The sequence below is a fragment of the Musca domestica genome, unplaced genomic scaffold (assembly GCF_030504385.1).
Source record: "Musca domestica strain aabys unplaced genomic scaffold, Musca_domestica.polishedcontigs.V.1.1 10, whole genome shotgun sequence".
Classification (NCBI taxonomy): Eukaryota; Metazoa; Arthropoda; class Insecta; order Diptera; family Muscidae; genus Musca; species Musca domestica.
The window spans coordinates 15,875,360-15,899,527 of NW_026712115.1; the positions used below are offsets into that span (position 1 = coordinate 15,875,360).

Here is a 24,168-nt window from a genome sequence, read left to right on the forward strand (position 1 = left end):
TTTAAAGGAACCAAACTCAAAACGGATCAGATGACGCTTAAAGTTGGAAGAATTTGATTATTATATAATTTACAAAAAAAAAGGGAAAGACAACACGAATACTGATGCATAAAGTAGAGTGAAACTAATGGAAGATGTCGTAACACACACTGATGTTAATATAAATGAAATAGCTCCTGTCCAGGGAACGTACACCATACACTCAGCTGACGAAAATTTGGGCGATATGAGATATATTTCAGAAAATATATTAAATAAATTTAACTTGCAAGTGATACTTCATAAATCGGAATCAGGTTCATCTGTGACCATAGAAACGATATTCCGAAATAAACAAAGAAAATGTGATCCGTGTTATTAAGGAGCATATGGCTCCAAATAAACTTAATTCTGTTTACACGGACGACGTAACTTTTCGACTATCACAATAGATTTATTCTCAGCATTTTTCGCATAATGGAATACTTAAAATTATACGTTGCACTGAAATATTAACAAGGGAATACCTTGAAAATAATAACCATAGAGGAAATAATGAATCATGCCTTCATCTTAAAAGGAAATATTATTTCCCTTTTTTAAAGAATAAAATCGCCAATGCAATAAATAATAGCGAAAAAAGCCAACCCCTCAAATATGATTGAAATCCCCCAAAACCTAAAAACCAGAAATTCTTCAAGACCATTTGAAATAATTCACATCGATCTTTGTACATAACCCATAGTCATGTCCTTACTATCTTAGACAAATTTTCTAAATTTGCAGCCGCCTATACACTTTCGAATGGAACAAGCCTAACAGTTACGAATTCTTTACAAATTTTTCCTAGACAATATGGAATACCTAAAAAATTAATTTGCGATCAGGGTTCAGAATTCTCAAGTAATTTTTTTTAAAGATTTTTGTAGACAATATATTGTGGTTTTGCGTGTCACTTTATTTCAACAAAGCAGCAGTAATGGACCCGTGGAAGGATTACACTCAACAATGACGGAAATATACAGAATAATAATGTCAAGACGTAGGGAACATCGATTAGAACAGAATCACGAAGAAGTACTATCAGAAACACTGACTACCTACAACAACGCTAAAAACATTTCCCGAAGATATATATTTGAGCCATATCTAAATATTAACAGATCTCGATAAAATTAAGAAAGGGTATTTCTGAGTTATATTTGATATATTTCCCCAAATATTGTTGTTACAGAGTGCATATTACGGCTGCGGAGGACAAAAATAACAAATCGGATGAACAATATATATGGGAGCTATATATAATCTGAACCGATTTCGATCAAATTTGGCATACTTATTTTCAGGTCCAAAAATCATACTATTTGGGCTGATATTACAAGTTTAGTGCGCAATATAAGGCAAGTTGGATGAATATATATGGGAGCTATACCTAAATTTTGACCGATCATCTCCAATTTCTATAGGGCCTTAAGTCAAACAAATTATTTGTGCAAAATGTAACATTGATTTAATTTTACATTAAATTGTTATTTTATTTTGTTTACAAAAAATAATCAAATTTGGACTTGATTTGATTAAAAAATGCTATTATTTTTTTGGAGGTACCTTTACAGGGGGACTCTACCTGAATGCGGGCTGTTCCAAATAATTTATAGTAAGATTACTTTTTAACTCCATAGCACGTAAAATGTCAAATAATATTACAATCTAGTGTAGAAATGTGACAAGAATTGGTCAAATAACCCTTATTCAGGAGGTACGTTGTAAGGGGACAATGCCAAAACATGCATCGACTATATCCATTTTGTCACATTTTTTATATATATCCCATCAAGGTACCATAACCAAAGATTCATATTGATATCTGCACTGAAAGTATTTTTGGCTGCAGTGGTGCTGATGATGCGTTGGTTGTTTTACGGAAAATAAAAAATACTTATATTTCTTATCTGTATTTTTAAAATTCAAAGCCTTTTTTGTTCCCACATTGCTATTGTCTGTACGCACAATTTGTTTGTCAGACATCTGCCCGTACTTTAAGTCTTTAATGCATATTTATTAAAGCCTAATAGAACACAGATCTGAATTATATAAGCGGCACAATTTTTATTATACTGAGGAAACTGATCTCAATTTTTGGTATTGTAAAGAGATTAGCAAAATTTGCCATTCAAATGAGCTGTAATTTGGAATTTGTATTTACAACGTTTAGAATACCGTGCTGTGTGGTATTTAGTTTTGTCCACCTCATAAATAGGGGCAGAATGATTTCAGAATAGTCAATGATAATTACTCTTCTATACCCTTTACAGTAGAAATGGAATGTATTTATTTTTGTGATTTAAATTATGCATTGGAGAGAGATAATTCAATTACGATCAAAGAAATTAATATTCATAATATGCACTATTGCAGGAACTATACTCAAATAAATGCCTATAAGGACAATTATCTGTAAGATGATTCTCTATCCCAGAGTTGCCTTTTTTAGCCAAATCAATTGATGAATTTGGTCAAAGTACAACTAGGAAACTGCGCGTCGTGTTTGATGTCTCGAGTAACACATCGTCTCATATTTCGCTTAACGATCTCTTGTTGGTGAAGCCAACTATTCAAGAAGAGTTGTACTCAAAGTAGCTCCGTTTTCGTTCATATAAAAAAAAAAAAAACAGCAGACATTGAAAAACTGTATCGTCAAGTCTTCATTGACGAAAAAGGTAGAGATTTTCACTAGTGATCCGTTACAAATATTTAAATTGAAGACAATCACTTATGACAAATCTTCTGCGCGATTTTCCTCAATCCGTTGTCTCAGCCATTTAAGCGATTTGTCCAAAGAGAGTTCGCCAATTGGGGCTGATGTTATTCACAACGATTTCTATGTGGATGATTTATTGACTAGTGCTGATGACAAATTCGGTCAATTTCTTTAAGTTTATTTGATCGCCTCTGTGACCAATTATTACCAATGCCAAAATTCTCTTGCTAAAACTTTGGATTAATAAACTAGACTGCCTATTCGTTTGAATTCAGTATGGGAAGACTTTAAGTTTAATTTATCACAGTTATATACGATTAAAATTCGAAGATTTGTAAGCATATCAACTTCATTTGTGATCTAAATCCGTGGATTCTCAGATGACTCGATGTGAGTTTATGGATGCTGCTTTACCATTCGTGTGTTTTACTCTGACAAAGTAACTTGTCGTCTTTTAACATCTTTAAAGACAATGTCTCTTCCGAGTTTGGAGCTCTCAGCAGCACATCTAATAGCGAATATGTGGTTACGAATTAAGTCAATGATTAACTTTGAAGTTCAATATACATACTTCTGTTCAGATTCGGAGATAATACTGTGCTAGTTAAAAGGTCATCCAAATCATGGTTACTAAACCAAATCCTGCCGACATTGTGTCGAGAGAATGTGTTGTTGAGGAAATTAATCTTCAATGTGGTTCGAAGGACCCACGTTTCTATATAAAGATATGTCTTAATTTTCAATAAACAAACATTTTGAGTAGACTGAGGAACAAAAATCATTGAATGATAGGAAATCCAAAGTTTTACTGACGTCAGATAGTAAGACGGATAAAGAATGTACTGAAGCCACTGATGCTTTCAGTCTTCCTATTAAAAGGTTTGTGGCACGCGGTGCAAAACTTTCTATGTTACCAACGGATTGAAAACCTGCGGTCGTTCAATGGACCGGAATGTTAGAGCTGCGTTTCCATATTTTGTTAATTCGAAATAATTTTTTATTTGTCCTTCATTATTTTGATTTTGAATTGAGTTATTATTTTGAATTTATTTAAATAAGTTTAGCCTTAATATAAGTACACAATGGATTACATAAATATTATTATAAGTATTAACATAGTGTGTACATCTTAATGAAGTTAGATGTAAATAAAAATAGAAGAAGAATATAAATTAGGAAAGGGAATAAAAAATAAAGTTAGCTGATGCATTTACTTGCTTTAAGAAAGCATATTTTTTCTTCTGCAAAAATCCGACCAGGAATCCCCGTTTAGGGCCAACACTCTAGGCTCACGTCATACGTGACGACCAGCTCTTCGAGTTTTCGATGAATTCTAGTTGACCTCGACTACCATCATGCCTAATGTCAAATTTCGGACCTTGTCTGCTAGGGTCGAGAATCGCAAAACCGCATTATCTGTGTTGATATCGGTTCTAGGCCGTAGAAGGGAAAGATCTGTAGCAGAGACTACAGCCAGTCCATGTTTCCTTTGATTTTCTCTCGATGGATTGCGTGATTGCTTCCATAGGAAAATGGGAAAGAGAAGTCGAGTTGATTCCGTGGCCGTTATAATGGGTGTTTTTTTGGGAGATGAAAATTTTGCTTGCTGACTGGTAGATGGTTTCGAATATCGCTCTTGCAACTACATGAGCCGAGAAAACCGTCCAGGGAAATGTTTTTAGCGTTGTTGTAGGTAGTCAGTGTTTCTTATAGTACTTCTTCGTGATTCTGTTCTAATCGATGTTCCCTACGTCTTGACATTATTATTCTGTATATTTCCGTCATTGTTGAGTGTAATCCTTCCACGGGTCCATTACTGCTGCTTTGTTGAAATAAAGTGACACGCAAAACCACAATATATTGTCTACAAAAATCTTTAAAAAAAAATTACTTGAGAATTCTGAACCCTGATCGCAAATTAATTTTTTAGGTTTTCCATATTGTCTAGGAAAAATTTGTAAAGAATTCGTAACTGTTAGGCTTGTTCCATTCGAAAGTGTATATGCGGCTGCAAATTTAGAAAATTTGTCTAAGATAGTAAGGACAAAATAATAACTCAATTCAAAAATCAAAATAATGAAGGACAAATAAAAAATAATTTCGAATTAAGAAAATATGGAAACGCAGCTCTAACATTCCGGTCCATTGAACGACCGCAGGTTTTCAATCCGTTGGTAACATAGAAAGTTTTGCACCGCGTACCACAAACCTTTTAGTAGGAAGACTGAAAGCATCAGTGGCTTCAGTACGTTCTTTATCCGTCTTACTATCTGACGTCAGTAAAACTTTGGATTTCCTATCAGTCAATGATTTTTGTTCCTCAATCTACTCAAAATGTTTGTTTATTGAAAATTAAGACATATCGTTATATAGAAACGTGGGTCCTTCGAACCACATTGAAGATTAATTTCCTCAACAACACATTCTCTCGACAGGATTTGGTTTAGTTACCATGATTTGGATGACCTTTTAACTAGCACAGTATTATCTCCGAATCTGAACAGAAGTATATATTTTAAACTTCAATGTTAATCATTGACTTAATTCGTAACCACATATTCGCTATTAGATGTGCTGCTGAGAGCTCCAATCTCGGAAGAGACATTGTCTTTAAAAATTTAGATGTTAAAAGACGACAAATTACTTTGTCAGAGTAAAAAACACGAATGTTAAAGCAGCATCCATAAGCTCACATCGAGGAATCTGAGAATCCACGGAGTTAGATCACAAATGAAGTTGATATGCTTACAAATCTTCGAATTTTAATCGTATATAACTGTGATAAATTAAACTTAAAGTCTTCCCATACTGAATTCAAACGCATAGGCAGTCTAGTTTATTAATCCAAAGTTTTAGCAAGAGAATTTTGGCTTTGGTAATAATTGGTCACAGAGGCGATCAAATAAACTTAAAGAAATTGACCGAATTTGTCATCAGCACTAGTCAATAAATCATCCACATAGAAATCGTTGTGAATAACATCAGCCCCAATTGGCGAACTCTCTTTGGACAAATCGCTTAAATGGCTGAGACAACGGATTGAGGAAAATCGCGCAGAAGATTTGTCATAAGTGATTGTCTTCAATTTAAATATTTGTAACGGATCACTAGTGAAAATCTCTACCTTTTTCGTCAATGAAGACTTGACGATACAGTTTTTCAATGTCTGCTGTTTTTTTTTATATGAACGAAAACGGAGCAACCTTGAGTACAACTCTTCTTGAATAGTTGGCCTCACCAACAAGAGATCGTTAAGCGAAATATGAGACGATGTTTTACTCGAGACATCAAACACGACGCGAAGTTTCGTTTATTTTTAGGAATATTCTAATCTGAAATCCATATTATATTATCTAGGTGAATATTTGTTTTATAAGTCTATACCCAAAACTTGGATGAAAATTTAGTGGAATTGAGCTTCGACATAATAAACAAATGCACACTACTCTTTAAATATGATTCTAATTAAATTCAGCCTACCGCTTTCTCGTTTTACTTTAAGCTTCTGTACCAAGTCCTCAGTTAACAAATTAGTTTGAGAAAAGTAATCTAAAAGAGCTCTAGCCAAAATATATTCCCAGAACAGTTTCCTACACGAACTAAAGCTGGCAAAATTACGACATCATTTGACACAGAAGTGCTCGTTGTACACATTCGAATTTAGAGTAGCAGAAGCGTATCGATGCAGAAAGAAATGGTGTGCACCACTCCTTACTCTACAATTCACACCTTACCTTTTTTTAAACAATTAATGCAAGCTTGAACGGCTTTTATAAACTCAAGCCTTTGAAGAACTGGTACAGTAGTAAAGTGCAGAAATCATATTTTTTCGAAGATTGTTTCTGTCTTCAAATGCAAAAGACGTCTTGAAATTCATCTTAGGGTAATTTGGCTGATTCTTAGTCACCTGAAGACTCCTCGCACCTAAAGACTACTCAGCAGAAATATGCTGGTATCTTTTATTTATTGCAGCCTCCCATTCAGATCATAATGGGAGCTTTGGAAGTCAAGCTGTTTTTCCCATTGGGATTTATTGATTGGATCGACCTTTGAAATAACGAGGTGTATCAATATCGCGTTCGTATTTTTTTGTCGTCACTATTTGGCAACAATAAATCATAAATACTAGAAATAGTGTCAATTATGCCGAAGGTAATCTCTGGAAGATCAAATAATCATTGTCATAGACCTTTTTTAAACTGGCTATTTCTTACACGAACTAAAGCTGGCAAAATTATGACATCATTTGACACAGAAGTGCTCTTGGTACACATTCGAATTTAGAGACGATGTTTTACTCGAGATATCGAATACGACGCGAAGTTTCCTAGTTGTACTTTTCGGTCGGAAAACACTTTGATGAGGGATAAAATAATGCGGAGTATTGGGAATTATATTATTATTTACCTAATTCAAGATACAGTTTCATGAGGGAAATATGTGCCGTCATAAGAAAGTTTCCTCACATATGGACCCTTTTGACATATTGTATTTACCAGCAACGATCCAGGCAAGCGAAGTTCCTCGCAGAGTTGGAACAAAGAAGTTCGTAGAAAACTTCAGCGCCAATTCATATATCTACTCTCCGAGGTTATTTAAACTCACGGTCTGCCAGTTCAATATTTTTAGGAATATTCCAATCTGAAATCCATATTTTATTATCTAGGTGAATATTTGTTATAAAAGTCAATACCCAAAACTTGGATGCAAATTTAGTGGAATTGAGCTTCGACATAATAAACAAATGTACACTACTCTTTAAATATGATTCTAATTCAGAAACACAAGCTAAATTCAGCCTACCGCTTTCTCGTTTTACTTTAAGCTTCTATACCAAGTCCTCAGTTAACAAATTAGTTTGAGAAAATTAATCTAAAAGAGCTCTAGCCAAAATATATTCCCAGAACAGTTTCCTACACGAACTAAAGCTGGCAAAATTACGACATCATTTGACACAGAAGTGCTCGTTGTACACATTCGAATTTAGAGTAGCAGAAACGTATCGATGCAGAAAGAAATGGTGTGCACCACTCCTTACTCTACAATTCACTCCTTACCTTTTTTTAAACAATTAATGCAAGCTTGAACGGCTTTTATAAACTCAAGCCTTTGAAGAACTGGTACAGTAGTAAAGTGCAGAAATCATATTTTTTCGAAGATTGTTTCTGTCTTCAAATGCAAAAGACGTCTTGAAATTCATCTTAGGGTAATTTGGCTGATTCTTAGTCACCTGAAGACTCCTCGCACCTAAAGACTACTCAGCAGAAATATGCTGGTATCTTTTATTTATTGCAGCCTCCCATTCAGATCATAATGGGAGCTTTGGAAGTCAAGCTGTTTTTCCCATTGGGATTTATTGATTGGATCGACCTTTGAAATAACGAGGTGTATCAATATCGCGTTCGTATTTTTTTTTGTCGTCACTATTTGGCAACAATAAATCATAAATACTAGAAATAGTGTCAATTATGCCGAAGGTAATCTCTGGAAGATCAAATAATCATTGTCATAGACCTTTTTTAAACTGGCTAATGCCTTGGGGTAATTTTCTTCGGAAACCTAAGAAGCTTTGCAAGTGCCAAGTGCTTTATCGGAAGAGCAAGTAATTAAATGGTTAAACCTTTCTATGTTTGTCAGTGTCGGAACCGCGTGAACCAGATTTTCAAAAAGCCGCATAAAGTTTTTCGGTTCGGAATATTTTCTACTGAACTTAGGTAATCTCATATTCAGAAAACTCAACTGGTGCGATTGAGCACAAATATAAATATAAATATAAATATATATATATATATATATATATATATATATATATATATATATATATATATATATATATATATATATATATATATATTTGTGCTCAATCGCACCAGTTGAGTTCTCTGAATATGAGATTACCTAAGTTCAGTGGAAAATATTCCGAACCGAAAAACTTTATGCGGCTTTTTGAAAATCTGGTTCACGCGGTTCCGACACTGACAAACATAGAAAGGTTTAACCATTTAATTACTTGCTCTTCCGATAAAGCACTTGGCACTTGCAAAGCTTCTTAGGTTTCCGAAGAAAATTACCCCAAGGCATTAGCCAGTTAAAAAAAGGTCTATGACAATGATTATTTGATCTTCCAGAGATTACCTTCGGCATAATTGACACTATTTCTAGTATTTATGATTTATTGTTGCCAAATAGTGACGACAAAAAAATACGAACGCGATATTGATACACCTCGTTATTTCAAAGGTCGATCCAATCAATAAATCCCAATGGGAAAAACAGCTTGACTTCCAAAGCTCCCATTATGATCTAAATGGGAGGCTGCAATAAATAAAAGATACCAGCATATTTCTGCTGAGTAGTCTTTAGGTGCGAGGAGTCTTCAGGTGACTAAGAATCAGCCAAATTACCCTAAGATGAATTTCAAGACGTCTTTTGCATTTGAAGACAGAAACAATCTTCGAAAAAATATGATTTCTGCACTTTACTACTGTACCAGTTCTTCAAAGGCTTGAGTTTATAAAAGCCGTTCAAGCTTGCATTAATTGTTTAAAAAAAGGTAAGGAGTGAATTGTAGAGTAAGGAGTGGTGCACACCATTTCTTTCTGCATCGATACGTTTCTGCTACTCTAAATTCGAATGTGTACAACGAGCACTTCTGTGTCAAATGATGTCGTAATTTTGCCAGCTTTAGTTCGTGTAGGAAACTGTTCTGGGAATATATTTTGGCTAGAGCTCTTTTAGATTAATTTTCTCAAACTAATTTGTTAACTGAGGACTTGGTATAGAAGCTTAAAGTAAAACGAGAAAGCGGTAGGCTGAATTTAGCTTGTGTTTCTGAATTAGAATCATATTTAAAGAGTAGTGTACATTTGTTTATTATGTCGAAGCTCAATTCCACTAAATTTTCATCCAAGTTTTGGGTATTGACTTTTATAACAAATATTCACCTAGATAATAAAATATGGATTTCAGATTGGAATATTCCTAAAAATATTGAACTGGCAGACCGTGAGTTTAAATAACCTCGGAGAGTAGATATATGAATTGGCGCTGAAGTTTTCTACGAACTTCTTTGTTCCAACTCTGCGAGGAACTTCGCTTGCCTGGATCGTTGCTGGTAAATACAATATGTCAAAAGGGTCCATATGTGAGGAAACTTTCTTATGACGGCACATATTTCCCTCATGAAACTGTATCTTGAATTAGGTAAATAATAATATAATTCCCAATACTCCGCATTATTTTATCCCTCATCAAAGTGTTTTCCGACCGAAAAGTACAACTAGGAAACTTCGCGTCGTATTCGATATCTCGAGTAAAACATCGTCTCTAAATTCGAATGTGTACCAAGAGCACTTCTGTGTCAAATGATGTCATAATTTTGCCAGCTTTAGTTCGTGTAAGAAATAGCCAGTTTAAAAAAGGTCTATGACAATGATTATTTGATCTTCCAGAGATTACCTTCGGCATAATTGACACTATTTCTAGTATTTATGATTTATTGTTGCCAAATAGTGACGACAAAAAAATACGAACGCGATATTGATACACCTCGTTATTTCAAAGGTCGATCCAATCAATAAATCCCAATGGGAAAAACAGCTTGACTTCCAAAGCTCCCATTATGATCTGAATGGGAGGCTGCAATAAATAAAAGATACCAGCATATTTCTGCTGAGTAGTCTTTAGGTGCGAGGAGTCTTCAGGTGACTAAGAATCAGCCAAATTACCCTAAGATGAATTTCAAGACGTCTTTTGCATTTGAAGACAAAAACAATCTTCTAAAAAATATGATTTCTGCACTTTACTACTGTACCAGTTCTTCAAAGGCTTGAGTTTATAAAAGCCGTTCAAGCTTGCATTAATTGTTTAAAAAAAGGTAAGGTGTGAATTGTAGAGTAAGGAGTGGTGCACACCATTTCTTTCTGCATCGATACGCTTCTGCTACTCTAAATTCGAATGTGTACAACGAGCACTTCTGTGTCAAATGATGTCGTAATTTTGCCAGCTTTAGTTCGTGTAGGAAACTCTTCTGGGAATATATTTTGGCTAGAGCTCTTTTAGATTACTTTTCTCAAACTAATTTGTTAACTGAGGACTTGGTACAGAAGCTTAAAGTAAAACGAGAAAGCGGTAGGCTGAATTTAATTAGAATCATATTTAAAGAGTAGTGTGCATTTGTTTATTATGTCGAAGCTCAATTCCACTAAATTTTCATCCAAGTTTTGGGTATAGACTTATAAAACAAATATTCACCTAGATAATATAATATGGATTTCAGATTAGAATATTCCTAAAAATAAACGAAACTTCGCGTCGTGTTTGATGTCTCGAGTAAAACATCGTCTCATATTTCGCTTAACGATCTCTTGTTGGTGAGGCCAACTATTCAAGAAGAGTTGTACTCAAGGTTGCTTTGTCAGTGTCGGAACCGCGTGAACCAGATTTTCAAAAAGCCGCATAAAGTTTTTCGGTTCGGAATATTTTCCACTGAACTTAGGTAAGCTCATATTCAGAAAACTCAACTGGTGCGATTGAGCACAAATATAAATATAAATATATATATATATATATATATATATATATATATATATATATATATATATATATATATATAAAACACATACATATATATACGCTAATGACACATTGGTCGACGGATTCCAATGACAAATACGCCAATGACAAATACGCCGTTAAGTTCAGAATCCATTACGGATTCAAATATTGTATTTTAAGTAATTCCATCAGAAAATGGGGCTTAAATCGTCAAAATACCGAATATCGGGATGTATCTTTATGTGGAGGATATAGGAAAATTTGGACCTACATAGTCATTGTTCTGCTACAGGATATAGAATCCAATATGAACTAAAACTAATAAATTTAAAGCTATTCCGCTACAAACATAAGCCTAAATTCACCAAAATACCGAATGTGTGAAGGTACAATAATATGGAAACTATAGGAAAACGTGCACCTATATTGGCAATGTTCTGTAAAGGTCGGTAGAATATATTATGAACTTAAAATACTGAATTTTAGACCATTTCTTTAGGAAATGTGGCTAATATCATCAAAATATCGAATATCGAGTGATATGGTTTACATAAGGTCTATAGGAACAATGGACACAAGTATATGGGCAATATTACAGGATGTAGATCCAATACGAACTCTTAAACCCGAATTTTAAACTGTTACGTTAGAAAGTATAACTTAAATCGTCAAAATACCGAATATGGAGAGGTACAATTATATTAGGGCTATACGAAAACATTGACCGTCGAACTTGACCTGACTGAAGATCAGATACAACTCTATGCATATATACAACCCATAACATCATTTCTGTAGAAAGGCAAGCACTGAAAATGGACAAAAATCAAGGGTTTAAATTGCTAACGTCAAATTAGCAATTGCATCGAAAATGTTCAGCCTTGCCTGCCAAAAAATCATCAAAAATGTAGCCTATCAATGAGCTACGCCAAGAAATAGCAACACATTACAAACAAATTAAGCCGAAATAGGTAATGCTACTTAAAATCATCAGCAAAGGAAAAAAAAGCAGTGAGCGGCTGAAACTAAAATGAAATTAACCCTAGCATTGAACTTGCTTAGCATTTTTGAGTTCAGTGTTGCTTATTAAAATTTCACATCGAATGAAATGCGATAAAAATGCGCTTTTTAACATTTGATAGTTTCATATATAGACAATTAACAAAAATTCTTAAAGCCTTTGGATTAAGATTTACATCAATTTTATGTAAAATTATTCAATAAAATTAGAAAAAATCTGGATTTTAAAATAAATTTCTATTGGCCAACAACCTCAAAAAATAATTTGTAAAATAATAACAAGACGATTTTTGAGCTTGATAAGTTGACAACATAGTGAAAGAATAGGACGGAATGACAAATGAAAGAGTGAGTAAGGTAGAGAAAACATAACTAGGGAAAGTGCACATATTGTTCAAAAAAAAAAAAAAAAAAAAAAAAAAAATAAATAAATAAATTAAAATGTCTAAATAAAATTTTTTGACCTTAATAAATGTTTTATAAAATATGGTGACAGGGCACTTTGCAAGATGTGTAAAAACATTATAAATGCAGTAAAATTATAATCCTAAGATTCATTTGTAACTTCTTTGTAAATAATATTATTTTTTTTAAATGTTGTAGGTTTCAGTGGAACGTGCATTTTCGTCGTTAAAACTGGTAATAGAAGAAAACATTGTATATTTATTCATTTATACGTTGAAAAAACACAACTCTAAAAATATATTATCGGCTGCTCACTCAGCTAAAACGAAAATAGCAGCAGCCGAAAACAGAACTATTGCTTTTTTCGTGTGCTGAATTTGTTGCTTAATTGATAGCTAGCATTCCAACAACGAGCTAAATAGCTTTTGTCAAAGCTAAATAGCTGATCATGTGCAATTTTAGCCCTGGCTTCAAATATTTAATGGCAGTAGCCCTGAAAGTCTCAGGCTATTTTTATTAGGTGCTGGCTTTTAAACCCTGGATATATTGTTTGAAGTGCTCAAGAGTCATCCAGGCCCCAGTACCCGCATGACATCGCACAGAGATTTTTCCTTCAGACTGAAACTAGCGATCATGGACTTGGAGCAGTCCTGATCCAGATTTACGACGAAGGTGAGTAACTCATGGCCTATATCAGTAGAACGTTGAACGGATCAGAAAAGTACATCAATGCCCTGAAGGCTACATTTTCCATGTGAAAAAGAATCATTTGGCACTGAAATGGCTGAATGGCAGTTCTATCAAAAATTCCACTGGGAGACCAGCAGGCTGAGCGTTGAAGTTGCAACAAGACAAGTTTATCGCAGAATACCAGAGGGATAGCCCTTCGTAGTGGCGGATGCATTGTCCCGGCAGCCGGTGAAAACACTGATGCCGTCGAGGAATCCTCAACTCGGTGACCCTGAGCGGTTGGGAGGAATTCGGAGAAGTTTCTGCAGTATGCTATGTAGGCTCAAATTTGTACAAAGGACAAAGAATGGATGATACACCCTGGAAGTTGTGTGTCCTCAGCAACTGCCTGAACGAATCCTTCAGAAAGTTCATAGCCAACTAGCAGCCGGATATCCAGGTATCTGGAAAACCATCAAGAAACATGTGGACGATATTATTAACCTGGAATGACTTGTGATGTGACGAGCTTTGTGCAGAAATGTTAATCGCGCTAATTTACTGGGCCATGGATCATTTCACGAAGTGGATTGAGTTAAGCACAATGCGGAAAGCCACGCGGAAAGAGTGGTAAAAACATTTAGGGAAAGGATACTAACTGGATTTGGGCGCACTGAAATTTATTATAACCGATGACGGAACCCAATTCATGAGTAGGGTGCTGAACGTTTTTCTGGAAAAAACCGACGTTAGCCGACAGCAATCTACAGCAATCAACCGAAGAATAAACATAATCACCGCTCAGTTCATAGGTAATCAGCACAACAAGTGCACGATTTTCTGCAGGATTGACATTGGCAGTAAATTTGAGCACACCTGAATCAACGGTACATCATCATCAAGTACAGTCCGGCTTTTCTTGGTCAATGACATAACCATTGGTTCAGGTGCTCGAGCCGTGGAACCTTCGAATATGCCGGCATAACTACGAGATTTTCCAAATTGTAAAAAAAATTCGACTCAATCCCAAGAAAGTCGTTGCTGGGCTGCAGCTGTTGGAGGGTAGTAGTATTGCAAAGGCAACACTCTTTCGAAATCGTATGTTTTTCCTCCGTGATTATCGCGGGAGTTCGGACTATAGAGGTCAAAAAGAAAGATACGCTCACCTCGGGGATATGAAATCTTACGTTTCACTGTCTGAACATCTAAATTGGGTACATACTAAAGAAAGTACCGTTTTTTCTACCCCAACAGATTTCCAAAACTCAGTGATGGAAGAATTCTACCAGCCACAACGTACAAAGGCTTCTTACGAGCATAAATACCAACTTGTGGAGTCTCTAAAACCCAAACCAAAGCAGCGCACCAATGTATAGTTACCCAACAATAAAGACTCACTAGGCATCGGTGTTAATGCGTGGTATTTGAGACCGAGCAACGCAGGCACAACATATTAACAAAGGTAAAGCATGAAGAGGAACGCAAGTATAACATACAAACAAAGAGTAAATGTGACAGCGAACCATCATATCAATGATGGAAACACAAATGCATTGAAGACAAAATAAACAAAAAACACTTTGCTATTGAAATATTTTGATGTTAAAAGTAGCCAATCATAAGGAAAACAGAACAGTGTTGGTATGTTTGTTTGAGATACCATAGTATTTTGTTGTTGCAAAATGGTCAGCCTTAATCCCATTATTGTTGCTTTTTTTAAAACGTTTGTTTATTAGTAGAGAACGATGGTAATGTTTACCAGGAGTAAGGCAGGGAATACCTAGATTTCGGAAAGGACCACCAATCCTCATCAGTTCCCTTGTTTTAGCTCTTTTGGAAAGTATTCTAAATCTTACAACCGCACTTATAGACATTTTCATTTCTCTACACTTGTTATGATTGCGTATTACATGACGAAGTAGCATAACCATGTAAGTTGGTCTTGTCTGTTACAACAAAAAAAAAACTTTTCGTTGACCGCGCCTTGTCTATTAACAGAACAGTGTTGGCATATTTGTTTGGAATACCATTGTATTTTGTTGTTGCAAGATGGTCAGGCTGAATCCCATTATTGTTGTTTTTATAAAAACAACGTTTGTTTATTAGTGAAAAACGATGGTAATGTTTACCAGGGGTAAGGCAGGGAATACCTAGGTTTCGGAAAGAGACGCCAATCCTCATCACTTCCCTTGTTTTATGTTTGGGATATTCTCCCTAGGAGTTATTAAAAAAAAAAACTCCCAAAACAAAAAAAAATGCTTCGTTACCCAATAAACTCAATAGAAGAGTGACCAAGGAATTAAATAAAATAAAAATTCTTTTGTGCAAATTGTTATGGCATGCATGACAAATACGAATGCCCATTTTATGTAAAGCTTCTGACATTTTAACTCCTTAAGGACATAGCTGTATCAGTCTGATACGTTCCTCAACTTCCCAAGTCCAAATAAACATGGATGCTGTTTAACACTACGGGCATCTTCTAGGCAACTTCGCGGAAACTGAGGCATACAAATGCCAACGAACGATTATTGTTGTGTTTGCTCTCATTACTTTACCCCTCCTCTTGTTGGAGTATTTGAACGTGGAAGTAATCGACACTGCTGTCCTCTGCGTTTGCTTATCGTTCTGTACGCGAAGTGTACGCTTGTTGCGCGCTATGCCCCTATTCGTGGTTATTTTAACAAGACCAATTACGCTACCCCAAATTACTAAGGTAAGTTTGTTTTTTAAGAAAAGGGAAGAAACCCAATAAATCTTATTGAATTAATATAAATTATCTTTACCTACATATTTTTGTCGACTATAGAGAATTTTACGATGTCATCAAAGAGATAGCTACCCCCTCCCGAGAAACCTTATATATACCAGCAGGAATAGCATGGGTCTTCAACCGTGACTTGCGTACTAAAGATAATAAAAAAGGTTTACCATTGAATTGCTGAGCAGTTTGGACCATATTTCTGGAAGGAAAGTCCGGGCATTTATATTCAACTTTCGCAGTTTTTGATCCATTAATGAAATGACGGAAAATATGAAATATATGAGAACAACTTGTTGCAAGTAAATTTAAATAACTCTGACGGGAAGCAGGCATAAACATAGGTTGATTTTCTGTAATTTTGGACTCTGTTTTCCTATTTGTAGCACAATTAGTTGTGCATTGCTACTTTAGGTTTAAATTGGGTGAAAATAAAAGGAGTCTATTTCCGGGAGAAAACAGGAATATGAATCCCTTTTCGATGAAAATAAACTTGAAACTTAACTTTACTTTATTCATTTTTAATTTGTTTAATTTTTCGTGTTGTTTTTTTTTTGTGGTTGTACACACCTATAACCCTAAAAAAATGATAATAGTAGGAACTATTCGTTTAGAAGAGTTCTCAACCTTAGTAATTTGGATTGACGTAAAAGGTCTTGTTAGAATAACCGTGAACAGGGGGATAGCGCGCAACAAGCGTACACTTCGAGTTCAGAACGATAAGCGAACGCAGAGGACAGCGGTGTCGATACTTCCACGTTCAAATACAATAAAAAGAAGAGCGGTAAAGTAATGAGAGCAAACACAACAGTCATCGTTCGTTGGCATTTGTATGCTTTTCCATAATTGATACGATAATTCGCTGCCATGTTTGGTCTTTGTTTGTATGTTATACTTGCGTTCCTTGAAATGTTTTACCATTGTTGGTATCCTGTGCCTGCGTTGTTAGGTCTCAAATACCACGCATTAACATCGTAGCCCCAGTGCGTCTTATTTGTTCTGTTTTCTGCAATGCTTTGGTTGAATCGATCACTGTTATTAACCGACTCACTGTGAGTCTAATTTGTTCTTGGCTATCTGTGCATTGATGCAATGTTTTGGTTTGGGTTTTAAGGTCTCCACAAGTTGATATTGATGCTGGTAAAAAGCTTTTGTACGTGGTGGTTTGGTGGCTTCTTCCATTATTGAGTTTTGGAAATTTGTTGGAGTAGAAAACACGGAGTCTTTGTTAGTATATACACAATTTAGATGTTCAGACGGTGAAACGTAAGGTTTCGTATCCCTGAGATGAGGGTATCTTGCGTGTTGATATCAACATTCCGAACTCTCGCGATAATCGGGGAGGATAATACGTTCAACTGAATCAAACGCTGACCCCACTGAGTCCTATCGCCTGCGAAAAAAATGCAATGGCGGAATTAAAAGAAGGGAGAGAGTGAAGGCATTGGTGTCTCAGTGGAACCAAAGAGACCGAACCTTATTATCGTTCAATATTGAAAAGGGGACGGTCAACGGACGAACCACACTCTGAGGCAAAGAAGCCGTCAACAGGCAAACCCCCGCTTCCACCTACCGTTGGACCGACGAAAGCTGACAAAACAGTCGTAAGGCCACTAGCTCGTCCAAAAAAAAAACCAACCTTCAAGCCAAAGCGGTACGAAGAGGAAAATTTCCCAGACTTCCTATCGGGACAACCTCTGCGTAGCAATCATCGATCGTGCGAACCGGAAGGCAAAATCGGAGAGAGCTGGGTTTCTTTGAAGAAGATCTCATTAGGCTCCATTTCGGCATCCTTTACAAAGGAGTGAAATTAATCTGCTGCGAAAACGAGGAATCCAAAAACTTCTTTCTCGTCGCCGTGGTAGCTGCCTTCCACAGTCTTTGGGAAGGAGAATATTGGAGACTCAATCTGGAAGGGTACAAGTCTTCATCTCCCTATACCTGCCATACGAGTACCCCAACCCACCGGGACAAGCAGTAGAGAATCTGTTCGGGAGTTGCGAAACAAGTGCAGTGTTATCGTTTGATGCGACGCCAACGCGCACCACTTTCAATGGGCAGCAAGGATACCAATGCAAGAGGTGTGACCGTTTTTTGATTGTATTCTTAAACATAATATCAAAATATGTAATAGGGGAAGCGAGGCTACATTTCAAAACAAGTATAGGGTGGAGGTCATTGATCTCATCCTAACTAATGTGGATGAATCGCTCATACTGAACTAGAAATATCCTCCAAATGATCGTTTTCAGACCTCCGGAAGATCAGATTCCTAGTTTGGAGAGCATTCCTCAAAACCCCCATAGGTGTCCTAGGAAGGCTCGTTGAGACAAATTCACAGAGTACGTTACATTAAGGTTCCCTGGGGGTGTTTGTTTCGCTCGAACTAGGGCGTCTAGCTACGAACTGGGTGGAGCGGTATGGTGTGATCACCCGTCCCAGGGAGTTTTACTCCCCGCGGACAAAAAACTGACTACGGGATTGTTCCCCTAAAACAAAAAACAAATATGTTAGAAGGTAGAAGTAAGGAAAAAGTTACGGTGCAGAGCCTAAATAACCCAGTACCGGCGGGTGTTTGTGATCCAGCCAAGAGTCACAACCTGTCGTCATCCAACGATGTACAAATTTCTCAGATGTGGGTGCCTTGGCATCTTTGGTCGAAGCTATTGCTACAAGCACACAGCCTTCGGGCAACAAAACAGACAGAGGGTCTGAGGAACTTCGGAATCTCTACTAAGGAAGAGGCGCACAAGACGATAGAAGAAGTGAGTGACAGCTTGGCGAAGCTCACAACCAGAACGAAAAAGATATCTGGGGCCCAACGACGAAAGCTCAAAAGGCAACAAAACAGCAAAAACGCTAAGGCGCAGGATGTTCCAAAGGGGGCTACAAATACTCCCCCCACTCCGTTGGAGGCAGGGAAGAGGTTAAGATCCCCTGAGGAACAGAACAATGCGAATCCGGCGAAAAAGAGCTTCCTACCTGCAGATGCACCGGGCACACTAAGTGAAGGGCCTCGCAAAGGAGGCTGTAACAGGAATCCTTTGACCGAGGGGACAAGGTTAGCCCCAGCACTGGAAAGGTGTGCCCAACCGTGAAATCGACTGCTAAACCAGGGGTTTCCGAGAAGAAATCCCTGGTCGAACAGAAGAGGAAACGGACCGATGAAACGGGTACGAAGCCGCCTTCTTACGCAAAGGCAGCCAAAAAACAGTTAAGGGACGAAATGCATTATGCATTGATCGATAAGGTTCAGGCAACTTGCATAAAGAGCATTTGGAAGTAGGTCAACAACAAAATCTTGGATCACATCATGGAAGGTGGAGATCCAATACCTTGCGTGAGCAGCGGGATGAAATATAATAAAATGTTTTTCAAGCTTACCGCGCATGCCAACACTGCCGCACTAAAGGATATTATCGAGAAGATAAAACCCCCGTGGGAAAACGGCAGCGTCAAGTTGGTGAGGTGGAACGAAATTCCTCACCTAATTAAAACGATGGTATACATCAGAGGATTTGGCATCAAATTCGAGACGGAACATATGCTCGAAGTCTTTGGAAGACAAAATAAGACTTTGGACGTGAAGAGATGTTAAATCTTTCAACTCCAATCTCCTTGTGATTGGAGTTGACGATCTCTCCATGACCAGTCTGACTAAGGAAGCACCTAGAATTCATGAATCGATGGTAAAGGAAGCCATCAGATTCAAACCCCTTAAGGCAGCGGGACAAGATATGGTCTTCCCGGCTCTACTCCAAAAGGAAGTGGACCTTATTTCGTCCAACTTAGCCGGAATTTTCAACACGTGCCTAAAGCTTGCGAATACCCCTAAAGCCTGGCAGGAATCGAGGGTAGTTTCATACCCAAACCTGGAAGACAAGCTACGCAATACACAAGTCTTATCAACCGATAAGTCTAACATAGTTCTTACTCAAAACCATGGAACGTACAATCGATACCATGATTAAGAACAGAATTGCAAACGATATGCTTAAATACAAACAGCATGCATATGTTAAAGGACGCATTACATGAGGTTGTACACCACATCGAGAGCACCTTCGATAAGAAGATGTATACACTAGCAGTATGCATTGACATCGAAGTTGCGTTCAACAACGTTAGCACAGATACACTCATCCAATCCTTAGATAATTTTCAGATCGACTGGCCCTTAATGGATTGGATAAACCATATGCTAAGGAATATATGGATAAGCTGTGGGCTATGTGACGTTAACATAAGGGACGAAGTTGGTCAAGGAACTCCACAGGGATGGATATTACCACCCCACCATTAACAGTCTTCTAAGGACTTTAACCAATGAAGGCTTTGAACAAGTCTATTATGCAGACGACATTATAATACTTCTGAGGGAAAGAACCCTAACTTGCTGTGCAGAAGGGCCGAGTCGGCTCTGAAACTTGCACACAATTTGGCCAGACCGAGAGGTTTAACGTTTACCCGAAAAAAAAACTGAGATATGTCTATTCACTACGAAAAGAAAACTGGGCCATAGCGTTGAACCGGTCTTCCTGAACAAGACAATAAATATTGCCAATAAGTTTCAATATCTGGGTGTGATTCTAGATAGGAAACTTAATTGGAGGGCTATAGGCTCAATCCAAAGATGACACACTGGCTATTCAAAAGCGTATTTAGACCTGTTCTAACATACGCATCGGTAGTCTGGTGGACAGCTGTGGATAAAAAATGTAATATCAAAATACTACAGAAAGTCCAACGAATGTGCTGCTTAAACATCTGCGGCGCAGTGAGGACAACACCAACTAGGGCATTAGAGACAATTCTATTTGTGCACCCAATAGAAATGCAGATACGGTATGAAGCGGCCGTCGCGGCCTTAAGGCTCGGGGCGACGGACGAGTGGATAAACAAAGGCCACGCTACACCACCAAATAATTTTACAGATAACAACGGGAGAATCTATAGAAAATTTTGTATCGGACCGGATATCTAAAACCTTTGTAGCTGCCTCATGTGGAACATTAATCCCTACCAGAGACTCGTGGATCGACAGATTCCTACCACAAATGCCGACTGGAAACTGTTGTTATACAGACGGCTCAGTGCTAGGGGAGAAAGCGGGACTGGGACTTTTTATCGAGGATACAAACACCGAAATCACTTTCCGCTTGCCCGATCACAATACGATCCTGCAAGCGGAGGTCCGGGTGATTGCAGAGTGTCTGAACTGGCTTAATGCCAATACGAGACCGGCTACCATAAACGTGCTAACGGACATCAAGACAGCTATAAGGGCTATAACATCCAAAACAGTAACTTAAAAACCGTTTTGGAATGTAGAAATTCAATCAACAACTACTCTCAACACGGCCTAGAACGCATTATATGTATACCAGGTTATACGTGAGTTAGGGGTAACGAGATAGTAAACTCTCTCGCCAAAACAGGAAGGGAACAATAAACGCCGACAATCTAGTGCCTCTAAGTGCGTTACGTCTAGTTTTAAAGTCATGGACAAAAACGCCCACATATCCCTATAAAACAATGAGGGTGTAGGGAAACCCACAAAAATCTTATGGGGCGATCCCGATAAGATAAAAACGAAGAACCTTTTATTACTAGGTAAAAAAGAGATCAGTGAGGTTACAGGCATCCTTATGGGCACCTGGGCCTACAAGCTCATCTGTACATGATAGGATGTGCAGATAACAGCATATGCAGGGCATTTGGGGAAGATGACGAAACATTAGAACATTTTATCTGCCAATGCCCAGCGTTTGCAAATATAATATCCCTATTCTCAGGGAACGACTCCATACCAGACCTTATTCAGACCATGGTAAATGATATAATGATATAAGACAGTTAAGAAATTTCAGAAAGGCCACTGAATTTCGAATATAAAAGACTATAAACTGCCCGTCTTCTTAAAAAAAAATCTTAGTCTAGAGCGCACTACATGCCTATACTGGGTTAAGTATGCCCAACATACATACAGGGCATGTGGCGAATTGTTTCGCCCCTCTTTTCAACCTAACCTAACCTACAATAAGGCTACATTAGCGAGATCAAGAAGGGAAAATCTTGGGTTTGCTTCCCTGGGTCCATAAAAGATGTCAATGAGGCTCCGCAAGGTGTTTTCTAAGGACCCTTAATCCATTGGAAACATAAAGCGGACAGATGGTACGTATACTGACTCTGGTTTTTGGACTCTCAATCTTGACGTGAGCGTGATCAACAGGATTGTAAGCACTCCAACAATCTTATGGGCCATCGACACCTTCAAGTCCTTCAAATCACCGGGACAGGACAATATTATCCCCGCCATGCTACAGCATGCATCGACGGTCTTTGCACCGATCCTGAAAGTGAGCTATAAGGCTTGTTTGCGTCTATCCCACATTCCATTACTGTGGAGGGAGGTCACAGTCACTTATATTCTTAAGTCAGGGAAACCAAGTCATGCATCTCCGAAGGACTACAGGCCTATACGTCTTTCGTCGTTTCCTTTGAAATCGCTTGAAAGACTTATAGATTTAGAAAACAGAAATTCGCTACATATAACCACGTTAAGTACATCACAACCCGCTTACATGAAAGGCAAGTCCGTTGAAGCAGAATTGGAACACAATGTAACTACAGTCTTTGCTTACGCTAACGACGTAGTTCTGTTGATTGCTGGGAAAATCCTGCAAACTATTTCAGATCTAATGCAGGGAGCTCATGTAAGACAAAGAGATGGGCCCGTTGCAATGGGCTTGGCGTCAACCCATCTAAAACAGAACTTGTCCTCTTTACGAGGAAGCGGAAATTCCCGGAATTTATACCACCATCGCTGGATTGCGTCACATTGATTCTTTCGTCTGAAGCCAAGTATCTCGTCACGATCCTCGACTAGAGTCTGAACTGGAGGAGGAACATCGAGTAACGCGCTAAACGAGGCTTGATAGCACTCTACTCCTGCAAAAACTCCATAGGGAAGAGCTGGGAACTGAAACCGTGTATCATCAAATGGTTGTATGAGTCAATCGTCCATCCGATTCTGAATTATGGTGGTTTAGTTTGGTGGCGCTCTGTGGGGAAAGCTTCCGTCAGTAAAAACATTGACAAAGACAAAGCGCTGCATCAGTTTTAAACACAGGTGCACTGAGAAGCATACCTCAAACTGCATTGGACACCCTACTTAACTTGAAACCCTTAAATCTATTTGTAGAGGAACAAGCTGCAAGATGTACGCTGAGACTCAAGAAACTTGGTCAATGGCGTAGTTAATCTTACGGACATTCGGTCATAATGAATTGTGTGGAGAACTTAGGGGGTTTTAACTAGTGACTATATATCACCTAGGCTAGACATCCAAACACTGGACATCCATGTACCTAGCAGAGACACTTGGACCCATAAAACTCCACCTTTCAGCGGTATAGCTATCTATACCGACGGCTTCAAGATGGAAAGTGAAACGGGTGCAGGTGTTTTCTGCGACAGCCTGAATATCCGGAATCCATTTAAACGCAATAAAGATTGTAGCGTAATCCTAGCAGAAATCTTTGCACTCAGGAAAGCCGTAGAGTTGCTGATGAATCGAACAGATGTACTGGATGAACCGGTGACTATATATGTCGAAAGCGCTAAATTTATCCACCATTAAAACTATGACAGTTCTGGAGTGCTGGATTGCTCTTTATAAAGTGAAGTTCTTTATTAAGCTTTGCACGGTTCCTGGCCATAGCAACACCTCTTGCAATGAACCTGCAGAAGAATTGGCAAGAAGTGGCTCCGAGTCAACTTTTCTAGAGATTGATTGATCCTCACTTCATTTCCAGCGCACAATGGCCACCAAAATCTCCAGATACCAATCCGTGTCTGGAATGCAAGTGCTAACCTTGCATTAACCTTAAGAAATACCAAAGTGTCGATAACCTCAAGCGTCAAGCGTTTCAACGGGAATGGAGAAAAATGCCGCAGAGCAACATTCGGGCTGCGTGTGACGTTTTCATTGGCCGTTTGAAATTTAAACTGATTC

The 24,168-nt window shown here is 37.7% G+C and overlaps 1 protein-coding gene across 4 annotated transcripts in view; it reads right to left on the bottom strand.

Annotated features, from left to right (window-relative positions):
* Positions 1-24,168, bottom strand: part of LOC109612410 (potassium voltage-gated channel subfamily H member 8) — a 1,874,382-nt gene that overhangs the window by 114,167 nt on the left and 1,736,047 nt on the right. The gene's annotated exons all lie outside the window — the stretch shown is intronic.